We start from the raw sequence: 13,462 nt of genomic DNA, 5'->3' as shown, positions 1-13,462 counted from the left end.
CTTTTGAATGAAATCGCAGAGCCCATCGAAGAGTTACCCAGACAGGAAATACAGTGTGAGACCCTGTCCCCTGTGAGTCAGTTCATGGTGTTTTGGTGAACCTGTCTTACAGTGTCCCAAAGACAATAGGAATGCTCGCCTATTGGATCCTGCTATAGGAAATCATTTATAAAATCCATTCCGTATTTGAAGAAAGTGTCTGAGTGCTTGTCACTGATGGTTTCCGATTTTGTTGTTTCTTTTTTCTTTTTCTTTTTCTTTTTAATATTAATTTATTTATTTGTTTGTTTTTGGCTGTGTCGGGTCTTAGCTGCAGCACACAGGCTCCTCTCTAGTTGCGGCGCACGGGCTCAGTAGTTAAGGCATGCAGGCTTAGTTACCCTGTGGCATGTGGGGTCTTAGTTCCCCGACCAGGGCTTGAACCCACGTCCCCTACATTGGAAGGTGGATTCTTAACCACTGATTTTGTTGTTTCTGATGTGGGTTTGCTCTGAGCAAGTTGGCATCCTGACCTCATCACTGATGTTTGTATTCACATAAATTCACCAAAGACAGGTGTGTTTGGGAAATATGGTAGAACAGAAATGCTGAATTATAGTAGCAATTAGAAAGGCACAGAGACTGCAGTGACGAGGTGCTTTTCTGGCGCTCTGGGTACTAATACACATGCTTGGGGAGCCCTTCCTTGAGCACAGATTTTGAGGAGCCTCCACGTTTTACAGAAAAGGAGAATTAACTGGTTAAGAGTGATGGTTTTTGATGGACATCAGGAAGGCGAGCTTCAGGACTGAGCGTTTTTTTACGTCTCATTAGCACTGCTGCTCTGGGGCCTGGTGTGAAGTCCCCGGACTTCAGCGTTTTACCATTGTAAACTCTTATAAATAGGTAGTCACCCAGGACGAGTGACTGTTCACTCAGTCCGCTCACCTGAAGAGAGCAGGCTTATTGTGTGTGCATGTGTGTTTTTCTCTTAAGAAAGGAAAAGACGTGGGGTTGTTAATTGGGCGGGATTTCACGTGTGAGGCAAAATTAGTGACGTTCATCTGGGTAACATGCTACTTTTCTTTAAAATTCTTTCAGTTAAAAAATACAGCGAATGAGATAACACAGTGTTCTTTTGCTAGAAAAAGAAAACAATTTGTATATGTCTAGAAAAGCATGCAATATTTTCTGCCCCGGTTAAACGTGCAAATTGTCTAAATGTTAAGATCCTCTAGACCCAGCAGCTGAAACATAAATCCCACTTCCAGGATACTTGACAGGGACCAAAGAGTTAATGAAGATAAAAGTGAAAGTGTCCGCGGTGAGATAGGTTTGCTCAAATTATTTCTGGGTCCTTGAGCCTCCATCTCCTGATGAAGGTAGGGATTTGGCATTGACAGGAATGAGCAGGGAGAACAAGATTCTAGGCAAACAGGTCTGAGATATTAGAGTTACTTCCACCTGAGAAAGTGGGCTTTTATTTCACAGCGCCCTGTCAGCCTCATCTGCTTTCTCACTGAGCTTCTGTTTTAATAGACTGACGAGAGTTTAGGGGCTCGATCAAGGACAGAATTCGCTTTTATACACACCATTTTCACTGCCATGAGTGGCTAATTCAGACCACTGTGCGTCTGGCCAGCAAGCTGTCATCTTCCTTAGGTGACATGGGAATTCACCCAAGGTGGTGTCTGTTTATAGGCAGAGCAGTGGGTGATCTGATTCGGAATTAAATTGCCAGGTGGATAATCATACTTTCAACATCATGGCTTTATTTGGCTTTTACTTTTAAAAGATGGTATTTTATTAGACTCCAGATTCCTAGGCCACTTGCTGTCACCACACACATCTTCTCTGAGGTCGAAGGGAATTTTCACCTGGGCGGAGAGCGGGACCGGCAGCTGCCACCTCCCCTCCTCGCCTCGCTAGTCACCTGTTCCCTGTGACCGGTGGAGACAGCGTGAGACCCGTGCTGTAGGCAGTGGGGCGCCACTGCACGAGGTCCAGGCAAGAGTGAAACTTGTTTTCTGGAGATCCTTCTGAAATGAATTGTGTGACTCTGGGAGGTGGTGCACCCTGAAAGCTTTGAGAGGCGAGTGAGACTGATGGGGAGACCAACTAGGCCTCTGAAGCAGGACGCACGTGGGCAGTCTCTGCTGACATCTCTCTCTGCCTGCTTGGCCGAAGCCTGAAGTGCACCCGTGCTTTGTAATAAAGCAGCATTTCCTCCTGAGTCAGCCAGGCTTCCGTGAGTGCGGGCGACAGAAACCTGCTCTGATGAACTTAAGCAAGAAAAGGGTTGGCTTTTGTCTTTGTTTTGCTTTTTAATGATGCTGGATGTTCACAGACATGAAGCTAGAGCTGCCCTGCCAGGAGGGACAAAAACCAGGTTCACTCCAGGGGTGTCAGGAGTAGGGCAGCGTCCCTTTTGGACTCTGTGGCCCAAGTGGTTTGACCTCAACTGCCTTTCATCCTTTCATCCTGCGCCTGTGCTCATATATCCCAGGGGAAACACTCCCGCTGGCCTAACCTGAAGTTGTCCCTCCCCCTGGGGGGTGGGTCCTGCCTTGGCAGCCCCCGAGAAGCATGTGGAGTGGAGGAGGTCATTCCTCGGGGGAAGAGAGGCAGGGCCGAGAAAGCAATCCGTATGACAGAGTGAACGTCCCCTGCCCCCCTGTACCACGCGGAACCTCGTGGTTCACCTAGCACTCATCTCCCTCCTCATAGTGGCCCTCAAGTTAGGCAGCGCCTATGGGTTTCATTTTACAAGTGAGGAAACTGAGGTAGTGGGAGTAGTGGTTTCTCCAGGCTCGCGCAGCCAGGACACGGCTTCCAGGCCTCCAGGGTGCTTCCTCCTCCCGTCTCTGATTATACTTCATGGTGCTGGTGAGTAAGATTTGGGTGATCAGACACCAGGCGGGTAATTTTTTCTTGTTTTTTTTTAATTGTGTAGTTCGATGTATACAAAGCAATATATGTAATGTGTATGTCAGTTTAAAAGTGTAATGATAAACACATGAGCTCACTACCCAACCTAAGAAGCAGAAGATAACCAATGCGTGCTTCTCCCCAATCCTTGCCTCTCCCCCCAAAATCACCACCGTCCTGATAATCATCCCCTTCTCTTCGTTTTTTAAGTATGAGTTTACCACATGGACATGTATCCCTAAGTAATGTATCATTGAGTTTTGTTGAATTTTGAACTTTATAAGAACAGTGTCATATTGTGTGATTGTTTCTAAGATGTAGCCATGTTGGTAGTTGTATCTGATAATTTGATCATCTTCATGGTTATGTAATAGTTCATTCTGTGACCGTACACACTTTATTCTTTCTCCTGTCAATGTGTGTTTGGGTTGTTTCCGGTTTTGCTTTTTAAATAATGGTGGCATGATCATTCTTGCACATATACCAGGATATATTTTTAAGCTTTCGCCCAAGCCATGGAGGCAGCGGAGGAGGAGCAGTGTTGGGAGCAGTGGAGCAGGCAGCTTTTCCTTTCTTTTTTTTAAAAAATAAACTTATTTATTTTATTTATTTTATTTTTGACTGCATTGGATCTTCATTGCTGTACACGGGCTTTCTCTAGTTGTGGCGAGCAGGGGCTACTCTTCGTTGTGGTGTGTGGGCTTCTCATTGCGATGACTTCTCTTGTTGCGGAGCACGGGCTCTAGGCACACGGGCTTCAGTAGTTGTGGCACGCGGGCCCAGTAGTTGTGGCTCGTGGGTTCTAGAGCACAGGCTCAGTGGTCATGGCGCATGGGCTTAGTTGCTCCGCGGCATGTGGGATCTTCCCAGACCAGGGCTCGAACCCGTGTCCCTTGCGTTGGCAGGCGGATTCTTAACTACAGCGCCACCAGGGAAGCCCCGGACAGCTTTTTCCAGGAGTCACTTGAATTGTGAAATGTAGTGGCCTGGTGCCCACACTGGTGTACAGAGGGGTCCAGAAACACCTCTGGTTAACATGGCCTGGCGTCCATGGTCAGCATGTTCCACTGATTTTGTTGTCACTGTAGATCTCTTCTGGTTTTGGTGTGTGAGCACAGAGGGGTTTTTGGATTTTTTGTGCACACACATGGAAAAATGACATAACGTCATTGAACTCCAGAGCATTCTGTGAACACAGGGCAGGTTTGGTGATCCCATTTTGGTTTCCTCCTTCACCAAGCAATCCCTGCCAAGAAGCAGCAGGGTGCCTTAGATGTACGAAGATCTGTACCTGGGAGCCTCAGCCTGTCACCAACAGCTTCTTCACAATGTAGAGGGGAAAGGAAACAATGAGGACTATATATCGAATTGGCACCTTTTAAGGCGATTTGGGGTCAATTTTGCTCCTCTAAAAGCTAAACCTGCCTTTCCTTGTTGACCTGGAGACATTGGGCTTCAGAGCCCATCAGACGTAGGAGCAGTCACCTCCAGCCTGGGCTCTGTGCTTGACCTGGAGGCCCAGGCGTTGTATCCACTTCCTGCTTGTGGACCCACAGGGAGCGCAGGCTCAGCAGGAGGGAAGGGAGGACAGATCGGGGCTCAGTCAGTGTTTGCTGAGTGAATACATGAATGACACAGAAAAGCATCTTTCTCTTCCGGATGTACCGGTTTCTCCCCATGGCTGCCATGGGGACCTGCTCCTCAGGAGAGAGGAAACTAGCCTGCTTTCAGAACTCTCAGGGCGGTTATCACCTTAACTTCTCCTGGCATCTTTGTGGGCCTTGGGTCATCGACTGGAGCCTGGACAGGCCAAGTCCTGGCTAATATGAAATCTGAACTTTCAGCCTCTTACGTAATCCTTAACTACACTCCGGCTGGCTCTCTCCGTGCTGGTCGGGGGCCGTTTTGGTGTTGTGTAAGTTAATAACTCATGATAAAATAAATCCTGTTTCCGTTCTTTGAAGAGATGAGCTCAGTCATCCAAAAATAAATCTAGCTGTGTTGATATTTAGTTTCAGTTAATCTACCGCCTTACATCCCATTATTAATTTTCTTCAAACAGTCAAAATATTGTAAGAGCTTAACTGAGTCAGACGAGAACAAGCAGCTGGCTTCTTTCGGCATTTAAACTATTAATCCACAGTTTTTTACTGATCCACGAGGTATGAAAATGTAAGAGAAGAAGAAGAAGATGAAACTTCAACCGTGATATTTGAAACGTACCTTAATACTTTATAAATTAATCTTTCTTTATATGTTATGTGGTTTACAACAGATAAAACTCATTTATCAATCTCTTTAATATACTTTTCAGCAGGCCTCAGTTTCTTTAACATATTCGTGCCTTGTTTTTGAATGACACATCTGTTTTAGACCGTTTAGACACGTTATCTCATTTCACTCCATCCCAAGCTCTCTGAGGTAGGAAGACTGTTGAACAGCTGAAGTGCTTAACTGTTTTGGGCCTTGATTTCTCTGCTGGGTTCAGTAGTTCTCAAACTTGAGTAGGCCCAAGAATCACCAGTGTAGTCTGTGGACAATGCACATTCCTGGCAGGCAGCCCAGAAGTTCTGACTCAGCAGCTCTGGGGTAGAGCCCAAAGCCACATCTCCCACCCGAGTCTCGAGTCATCTACGGAGCACGTTTCAAAAAGCATAACGTTAAACCATTGTGCCCTTGGAGTGCCAACGAAGGTGGGCCTTTTTGATACGTCTCAGATCAAGCATCAGGCCCTTCTGTGAGCTGGGTTGCTAAAGCATTCGTATATTTATTCAGTAAACACTGAGCACCAGGAGCGGAGGGCATAGCGCTGGGCGCTGTTCAGCATTGACCACAGTCCGTGTACTCACGGAGCCTGCGTCGCACTCACGGACGGGAGACCAGCCAGGCGTTGCATAATATGATGGGGGGTGGGGGTGGGGGCAGAGCCGGACAGGGGCTGGAGAGAGGAGGGCCTGGCGCGGGGAGCTGGGGCTCAGGGAACCCCTCTGTGAGCAGAGACCTGCGGGAAGTGAGGCGAGCCTGGAGCCGGGCCCATGAGAGGCAGCGCAGCATCAAAGACCCGAGCCCAGGACAGTTTGTGTGCAGATCACACCCAGGAGGCTAGGCTGGCTGGAGTGCAGGGAGCGAGAGAAGAGAGGGAGGAGGTGAGACTTCCGAAACAAAACAGGCAGGGACCAGGCTCTGGGCCTCACAGACTGTGGGTAGGGCTGGGCATTTGATTTTTAAAATTTTAACTTCAGGTTAAATCGATCATAATCCTTGCTTGATCATCACACTGTCATCATTGATCCAGACATGGCCCTTTCGTATTTATTTATTTAATAATAGAGTGAACATTTGTGAACCTACCCCCCAGCCTGAGAGCTAGAACATTATCTGCAACCTTACACCCTGTGAGTGCCTCCGGCCCCTGTCCTGTAGGAACTGTTATCCCTTCCTTTGTGGGTCATTCTCTTTCCTTTTTTGAGGGAGGACTTAACACAAATATATGTATTCCTAAATACATATATATAGTGTGTTCTTTAATTTTGGCTGTTTATCTTAATGATTTTTAAAAGGTATCACATGTTGTCTTCAGGGACTTAATTTTTTTCACTCAACATTCTTTTTTATTTATTTATTTTTTTAAAAAATAAATTATTTATTTTTATTTATGGTTGTGTTGGGTCTTTGTTTCTGTGCGAGGGCTTTCTCCAGTTGCGGCGAGCGGGAGCCACTCTTCATCGCGGTGCGCGGGCCTCTCACTGTCGCGGCCTCTCCCGTTGCGGAGCACAGGCTCCAGACGCACAGGCTCAGTAGTTGTGGCTCACGGGCCCAGTCACTCCGCGGCATGTGGGATCTTCCTGGACCGGGGCTCGAACCTGTATCCCCTGCATTGGCAGGCGGACTCCCAACCCCTGTGCCACCAGGGAAGCCCCTTTTTCTTATTTTTTAACTAAATTTTACTCAAATTGTTGGTTTAGCTACAATAGCTTGTTCATTTTGCTGATATGAAATATTCCATTATATAAATATATCCTAATTTAGTTATCCATTTTTCTGTCAGTGGTCATTGATTTGTTTATTTTTTTTTTTGTTTTTGTATTATGAAGAATCTGCTTTGAACATTCTTGTTCGTGTTCCTTGGGACCCATGGGCTAAGGTTTTTCTTAGAGCGACTCCCAGGAGAAGAATGCTTAGTTTAGGGAAGTGGTTCTCGACTAAGGGTGATTGTTTTGCCTCCCAAGGGACATTTGGTGATGTCTAGAAACATTTTTAATTGTCACAACATGGGGGGAGGGGTATCGCTGGCATCTAGTGGGTAGAGACCAGAGATGCCGCTAAACGTCCTGCAATGAGCAGGACAGTCCTCACTTCAGAGGATTGTCCAGCCCCAAATTAAAGTGCTAAAGTGGAGAAGCCCTGGCTTAGGGCATGCAAATATCCAACTTCCCATGAAAATGCCAAATGTCGTCCTAAACAGTTGCACCAATTTACACCCCACTAACAATTCTGAAGTAGTAAAACAGGTTTTTCCCAAATATACAAAGACAGAAATAACTTCAGTTGTCCTTCAGAAATTTCTTGAGACCATCCAGTGCTAAAATTCTGTGATGCTACAGCAATCACTTTATGAATCTGTACCCATGTTTTAACATAGCATATCCATTTTTTTTAAATTAATTAATTAATTAACTTATTTTTGGCTGTGTTGGGTCTTTTGTTTCTGTGCGAGGGCTTTCTCTAGTTTTGGCAAGCGGGGGCCACTCTTCATCGCGGTGCGCGGGCCTCTCACTCTCGCGGCCTCTCTTGTTGCGGAGCACAGGCTCCAGACGCGCAGGCTCAGTAGCTGTGTCTCACGGGCCCAGTTGCTCCGCGGCATGTGGGATCCTCCCAGACCAGGGCTCGAACCCGTGTCCTCTGCATTGGCAGGCAGATTCTCAACCGCTGCGCCACCAGAGAAGCCCAGCATACCCATTTTTTGTCACAGCACAGGATATTAGCAGAATTCTTTGTTAAATGTTTTTTTTGGAAAAATGCCATTTTATAAGATTTATAAGAAAAGTCAATTTTTATAGTGCTGCTTCACTTTTAGCCTAGCTTTATTTATTTATTTATTTATTTATTTATGGCTGTGTTGGGTCTTTTTCTAGTTGCGGCAAGCGGGGGCCACTCCTCACCGCGGTGCGCGGGCCTCTCACTATCGCGGCCTCTCTTGTTGCGGAGCACAGGCTCCAGACGCGCAGGCTCAGTAGTTGTGGCTCACGGGCCCAGCCGCTCCGCGGCATGTGGGATCCTCCCAGACCAGGGCTCAAACCCGTGTCCCCTGCATTGGCAGGCAGACTCTCAACCGCTGTGCCACCAGGGAAGCCCCTGCTTCACTTTTGACACATAAAAAATTGGTTTACCAAACCTGGTTCCAAAGGACATTTATTTCCAAAAATCAGACCCATTCTTTACAACAGCAGTTCTCAAATTATGGTTTGGCAACAAGGGGTTACAGAGACCCATTCAGGAGGTCCACAGAGTCAAAACTGTTTTTATGGTGATACTCAGACATCGCTTTCCTTTGTCACTTTTGTTCGTTCACAAGTTCACAGTGGAGTTTTCCAGAGGCTAAATCGTGAGGGATGACATCATCATGTGGGCACCTGTTGGCTCCTGTAGTCTTGTGTTTTAAACATTTCTGTTTTATTTCTAATATGGTAAATATTGACAACTGTATTCTACAGAAACAAAAGTTGCTTGAGGTCCTCAATAATTTTAAGAGTGTAGAAAGGTCCTGAGACCGAAATGTTTGAGAACTGCTGCTTTAAGAAGTATGTTAACTGTTAAGACTATTCAGAACAATTTTATCAAACTAAATTTCAAAAAGTGGTTCTAGAAATGTTTGTTGCAATGGCAATGATATGAATGGAGATTTATTAGTGATTAAAAACTTTGAGGTTTAAAAAAATGTCAAAAAGTGAAAGTCAAGGGAATATGGGACATTCTATAGGACAACTAACTTAATGTGGGGAAAATGGAGAGGATGGAGTGCTTAAAAGGCTTAACAGCAGTATGTAATGTGTGGACCTTGTCTGGATCCTGATTCAAAAAAACAACTGTAAAAGAATGTTTTCTAAGCAATCCAAAGGAGCTGTACATGGTCTAAATTTCAGAGGATACCAAGGAATTGTTGGTAATTTTGTTAGGATTAATAACGTCCTTATGGTTATAAAACAAAAGATCTATTTTTTAGAGGCACATGCTTCATTATGTAGAGCTCAAACGACATGATGTATGAGGTTTGCTTTAAAAATACTTCAACAAAGAAAACAGAGAGATAAATAAAGCAGGTATGGCAAAATTTTGATAATTTTTAAATTTGGGTGGTTATTAAGCAATCTGTCTTCCTTTATGTTTGAAAATGTTCACACTCAGAAATGTTATGAATGGTTATTTAAATTCAAGTCTCTCCACATATTCTCCAAACAATATGGAAAAACAAGAACAAATAAAACTACAAAAACCATACATTAAACACAGCTAAGAGACCAAGAACACCCACACTCCGAATTATGTGTGAGTAAAAAACAAACAAATCCTAATGAGCTATCACTTGCACACCCACTGTTAACCTTTGCTGAGGGAAAAATGCATCATACAAAAGAGTACATACTGTCTGATTGCATTACATGATGTTTTAGAATGGGCCAAAACTAAGGTGAATAAAAATCAGAACAGCACTTCCCCTGGGAGAGTTAGAGCAGGCATGGGTTGGGAAGGGCATGAGGAAACATTGTGCGGTGGTGGAAGGGTTCTGCATTTTGACAGAGGTGTGGCTTATATGGTTGTATGCAGTTGCCAAAATTCCGAGAATGGTACATTCTAAAGATTTATATACTTTATTGGAGGCAAATTTTACCTCAAAAAACATTTTTTTAACGAACATTAAACTGCTTAATGATATGCTTGCCTTTGTGTTTAGGGATGAAATATACCAATGTCTGCAACTTTCAAACTCTTCTAAAAAATAAGATGAATGAATGGACAGATAGATGAATATATATGTGATAAAGCAATAGAACAAAATGATAACAGTTATAGAATCTAGCTCATGAGAATACAGGTGTTCACCCGACAACTCTTTCAACTTTTTAGATGTTCGAAATTTTTCATAATAAAATGTTGAAGAAATAAACACTTCAACTAAAGAAATCCCCCCCCACACACACCCCCCACCACCAAGGAAGCAAAACCACAGAGCAGAAGAAAGCTATTTAACACAGACAGCGCTCCAAACTGATTTTAATACCCTCAAGCATTTGGAGAGGTGAAAAGACAAATCCTTAAGTCAGGAATTCAGAAACTAAAAACAGAAACTGGCAAAAAGATGAAGAAATGAAAAGGATTTACTGTACTCAGGAAAAAATGATAAAATTATCTCAAATTAAGACTAAATTTCAAAATGCTCAAGGAAAAATAGATTCAAATGACATTTAATAAAGGGCACTGAAGAAAGGCTAAGAAACAACCAAGAGAGTGAAAATCAGATGAAGAAAGAAGTAGAAAGGTTCAGAGAGAAAGTGGTTGAAGTGAGGCACAGACAGAGAAGAGACAACACATATATAATTGGAGGCCATGAAGAAGGAGAACAAAATAATGGAACAGAACCAATATGTAAAACTGTAATCTAAGAAGAATTCCTGCAAATGAAAGGTCTAAATTTGCACATTGAAAGATCTCACTGGGTGCTTGGGAAAATTGACCAGCAACAATCAAGTCTAAGATGTATTCTGATAATGCTATCTGACTTCAGAGATAAAGAAAAAGATCCTCAAGGCTTCCAAGCAAAAAATCAAATAACTTACAAGGCAAAAGAATTAGACTGGCATCGGCTGTCTCAAAAACAATATATAAAGCAAGGCAATGATGGAGCAGCATTTTCAAAGAAAGTATGAATCAAAGGTATATATGTCTTTCAAGTATCAGAGAAAAACCATTTTAAACATGCAAGAATTCTCTACCCATTAGCCCATGTTGAGGAGTCTACTGGAGAATGAGATTCATGCAACAAAGAGATGAGTGGGGAAACTTCAGCCTAAGGACTCATAGTGAGCATATAATGTTTTTAATTGCTGATCTAAGACTAAAACAAAGGTGGTGATGAGGGTAAAGTAATATATAAATGTTATGTATTCTAACACAGTAAAAATAATCTAAACAAAAAGTGGGGGAAGGGATAGGTAAAGATGAAAGTAGAATGAGCTCATTGATTTTTATATATGTAATAGGTAAGATTTAAAGGATTCCATTAAAAATTGACGAACAAAATGCTAAGATGGTATCTAAGAAAATGGGAGTCTAAGGGCATTAAAATGTATAAGTACAAAGGTAAGCATGAGAACAAAAATATAAACCTTCCTAAATACAATTAATCAACCAATAAACGAGTGAGCAAGCAAAGAAAACATCACTTAGAGAAAGAAGCATTGGAAATATGATGCACATAATAACTGTACAATCATGTGACCAAGTTGAGACCACATGTATCAGTCTTATCAATAAATGTGAACAAATATAATACATTCATTAAAAGATTTCATTTTAGCTGATATTAAAGTTCATTTGGAAAAGAAACACGCAGAAAGGATAGGAAACCAAAAAAGAAAAGCTCCCAGGAGGTCTTGCCCTGTCGGACATTGAAACATACTCTAAAGCCTCTATAATTAAAACTGTGTGGTGCTGGCTCGTGGGTGGACAAATAGGCTAGTAGAATAAAATAGACTAGAAGTAGACTCAATTACATTTAAAAATTTATGTGTGATAAAGGTAGGATCTAAAATCAACAGGGCCTCTACCATAAAAAGGAAACAATTTAGGTGGCAAAAAAAAACATCACAAAGTCAGAAGACAGCCGACAGGCTGGGAGAAAATGTTTGCAACGTGTATCACAGATACAGGGCTAGTATACCTAAGATCGTTTTGTAACTCTTAAAAAGGGTAAAAAGACCAAAAATAGAATAGAAAATGAGGAAAAGAGGCAGACAATTAACCCTCTGAAAAGATATAAAAGTGGTACTTAAACATACGAAAAGATGTTCAACCGTACCCATAATTAGAGAAATGCAAATTAAAACTGCACCGAGGTGCCATTTCTCACCTACCAGATTTGCAAAAGTTAAAAACTATAACAACACATTCTGTTGGTGAGCCTGTAAGGAAACAGCCACCATCATACATTGCTAGTGGGAATGCAAATTGGTGCGACCATCTTGGAGGGACTTGGGCAGCGCGTCTGGTAAAGCTCTGTATGCATTTACCTTCTGACCCAGCAGTACTACTTCTAGGAATTTACCCTGAAGACACACCTCCAACAGTATGAAAATACATATGCACAGGATTATTAATTACAGCTTGTTTGTAATTGCAAAATACTGGAAATAACCTCAGTGCCTGTGCAGAGGAGAGTGACTGAATAAAGTATGATACAGCCACACAGTGGAGCCGTACCACTGCTTTTTTTCATCTTTAAAAAAGAATGAGAAAGACCTCTGTGACTCATTTGAAGTGATTTCTAGGATACATTGTTAAGAGAAAAAAGACCAAAGTGTAAGAGTATCCTTAATATGCTTCCTCTTTTGTAAGAAAGGAGATAAAGAATATCTGTTATCTTCTCATTTGTAGAGGAAACACACAGAAAAGATGAAACCTGAAACAAAGAAATTGGTTAGAGGGAGGTAGGTGGTAATAGGGTAGGATGGATGTGTATAGGGAGGGGGATGTGTCTCTGAGAATATCTTTTTGTTTAGTTTTGACTTTTAGAACCATGGTAATGTTTCATGTATGCAAAAAATAAATACAGTCGACTAGAGTGGATTTTTTGAAAAAGGAATGCAAACAGAAATAAATAAACCTAACTGTATTTCAAATGAAAAATGTAACCACACTTTGGGGAAGGGATGGAGAGCTAACCCTAGTAACCTTTGAACACAGCTTTGTGACTAGATCCTTGGGCTAAGGATTTTTATACCTGTGAATAAATATTTAACCTCTTGGTAGTTTGCCAGTTTTTCATAGAAGGTATGGGTTAACGATTCTGAAACCGCTTTATATGTATTCTAGGATTGAGGAAATAAGGAAATAAATTGATAATGGGAACCAGATTTCTCCCTTTTGAAGAGGGACATTACCAAAAAGAAGGAAAAGGCTAGAATAAACCCTTGGTGTTGGATTGAAACTGGCAGTATCAGTGTGAGCTAATTGTTTTTGATATGTATATGCAGATAGATATAGAAATAGATACAAGTGTGTATACACATACCCATGTGCACACATGTCCCAACTCCGTCTGCTGAGATGGTCTACAAGCAGTGAGACTCCAGGAACAATGAGTGCGTCTCTTGTCCCCATCTTTGTTTTTAAACATCATTCTCACTAACAAGAACTAGGCTTCTTGGAGAAACAGGGGCAGAACAGGGGCAGAGAAAGTACAAGGTGAACCTGGAACATCTTCTCAGGCCAAAGCAAGGGAAGTGCTCACAGAATGATGGGGGTGTGTGCAATGGACACAGAAGCCAGTTTGGCTCCT

The 13,462-nt window shown here is 42.7% G+C and overlaps 1 protein-coding gene across 2 annotated transcripts in view; it reads left to right on the top strand.

Moving 5' to 3' along the window:
* Positions 1-13,462, top strand: part of MED27 (mediator complex subunit 27) — a 205,634-nt gene that overhangs the window by 133,979 nt on the left and 58,193 nt on the right. The gene's annotated exons all lie outside the window — the stretch shown is intronic.

The sequence above is a fragment of the Balaenoptera acutorostrata genome, chromosome 6, assembly GCF_949987535.1.
Source record: "Balaenoptera acutorostrata chromosome 6, mBalAcu1.1, whole genome shotgun sequence".
NCBI classification, from domain to species: Eukaryota; Metazoa; Chordata; class Mammalia; order Artiodactyla; family Balaenopteridae; genus Balaenoptera; species Balaenoptera acutorostrata.
This window is presented reverse-complemented; position numbering and strand designations above follow the sequence as displayed.